This window comes from Indicator indicator, chromosome 21 (assembly GCF_027791375.1).
Source record: "Indicator indicator isolate 239-I01 chromosome 21, UM_Iind_1.1, whole genome shotgun sequence".
Taxonomy (NCBI): Eukaryota; Metazoa; Chordata; class Aves; order Piciformes; family Indicatoridae; genus Indicator; species Indicator indicator.
The window spans coordinates 14,106,265-14,108,388 of record NC_072030.1 but is presented as its reverse complement, the minus strand read 5'-3'; positions in this window follow the sequence as shown (position 1 = coordinate 14,108,388).

Below are 2,124 nucleotides of genomic sequence, written 5' to 3'. Positions count from 1 at the left end.
TAACGGCAACGGGCCCGGGACCGGAGCCGGGACCGGAGCGGGGCGGGGGGAGCGCAACCGCCCTGTCCCGGGATATAAATAACATTATCTGGGCGCGCAGGGACATTCCTGCCCGGGGCCAACGGAGCTGCCCGGCCCAGATAGCCCCGTTCCCCCCCCCCCCGACACCCCCGGGAGGGACGGGCCCAGGCGGGCGGGGACGAGCTGCCCGCCCCGCAATGCAGCACAGCGGCCCCCCCCGGCCACCGCCGCCGGTACCGGGGAACACGGAAAGGCGCAGCCACCACCCGCTGCTACGGTGGATGGAGGGGTCGGGTGGTGTTGGGGGAAATCAGCCGGGAAGCAGTCGGTAATCTGGGTTGGACATGCCGGGTAGCCCCCGCGCTGAGCCCCCGGTAATTCGGGATGGCCCTGATGGCCTCTCCGGTGAGCCCCTCGTAACTTGGGTTGGCCCCATTGCAGCTGCCGGTAATTCGCTGGCTCCCTGGAGACCCCCCGGTAACTCGGCATGGACCCGCTGCTCCTCCCGGTGAGCCCCCGGTAATTTGAGCTGCCCCCCTCGCCCCCTCTGGTGAGCCTTCGGTAATTCGAGCTGGCTCCGTTGTCCCTCCCGGTGAGTCCCTGGTGACTCAGGCTGGACTCCTGCCCACCGGAGAGCCTCCGTTAACTCGGACTGGCCCCGTTGCTCCTCCTGGTGAGATCCCGGTAACTCGGGTTGGCCCCATTGTGCCCCCGGTAGCTCGGGCTGGAACCACTGCCCTGGTGAGCTGCCGGTAACTCGGGTTGGCCCCGTTACGCCCCGCTCCCCCCGTTAACCCGGGTAACCCTCCCCGGTAATTCGGTCTGGCCCCGTTGCTCCCCCACGCGGTGAGCCCCCCGGTAACCCGGGCTGCCCCCTGCTAGCCCAGGGCACGCCTTAGCTGGCACTGGATGGCCGCCAGTTAGCCACAGTTATGCCCATCTGGACCTAGGTACCCCCAATTAGCCCTGCTTCTCCCCATTTAGTGCCAACATGCCTCCCTCCAGCTAGCCCTGGATGCCCCCAACTAGCTCAGACCCCCCTCAACTAGCCGTGAATGCCCCTAGATAGCCCAGACTCCCCCTCAGCTAGCCCTTGATGCCCCTAGGTAGCCGCCCTTGATGCCCCTAGGTAGCCCAGACTCCCCCTCAGCTAGCCCTTGATGCCCCTAGGTAGCCCAGACCCCTCTCAGCTAGCCCTGAATGCCCCCAGATAGCTCAGACTCCACCCAACTAGCCCTGGATGCCGTCAGGTAGCCCAGCCTCCCCTCAGCTAGCCCTAGATGCCCCCGTAGGAGGCTGCAGGGACTCAGAACCACTACCCTGGGCCACCCCGCCATTCCCAAGGTGGTCCTGGGGTCAGATCCAGAGGCAAGAGGGTCGCAGAGGCCAGCCTACACCCACCTCACCTTAACTCTGCCCTCGGGGGGGGGGCGGAGGGAGGGCTGACCCCGCCCCCACCGAGCGAGCCCCACCCCATCACAAGCCCCCGCCCTGTCCACAGAAGCCTGCCCCCTCCATCCCAAGCCCCACCCTTCCATGCAAACCCCGCCCCTCTCCCTCGTGCCCCGCCCTCTACACCAAGCCCCGCCTCTCCCAGCCGGCCCCGCCCCATGGCCGAGCCCCGCCCATATACTACAACCCCGCCCCTCCATATCAAGCTCCACCCCTTATACTAAGTCCTGCCCTCTGTACCCAAGTCCCGCCCCTCTGCCAAACTCCGCCAATCTATACCAACCATTGGACCCTCCACGGAGCGCCCCGCCCTTCTGTTTCCAAGCCACGCCCATACCGGCAAACCACGCTCCCAAACCACTCAATCTAAAAGCCCCGCCCATTGACAAACCCCGCCCTCCTCTAAACCCTATATGATAAAACCACGCAATCATCAAGCAACAAGTCCCACCCTTGTTCACAAGCCCCACCCATACACGTAAATTATATCAGTCAAGCCCCGCCCACAAGCTGGAGCTAACGTCATGTCCCTGTCGCTGATCCCAGCCACGCCTCATCGACGGAACTCTCGCGAGATCTGCGCTGCGGGACCTGCCGTGCAGCGGATACCTCGCGAGATCTGCGCTGCGGGACCTACCGTGCCGCTGAAAT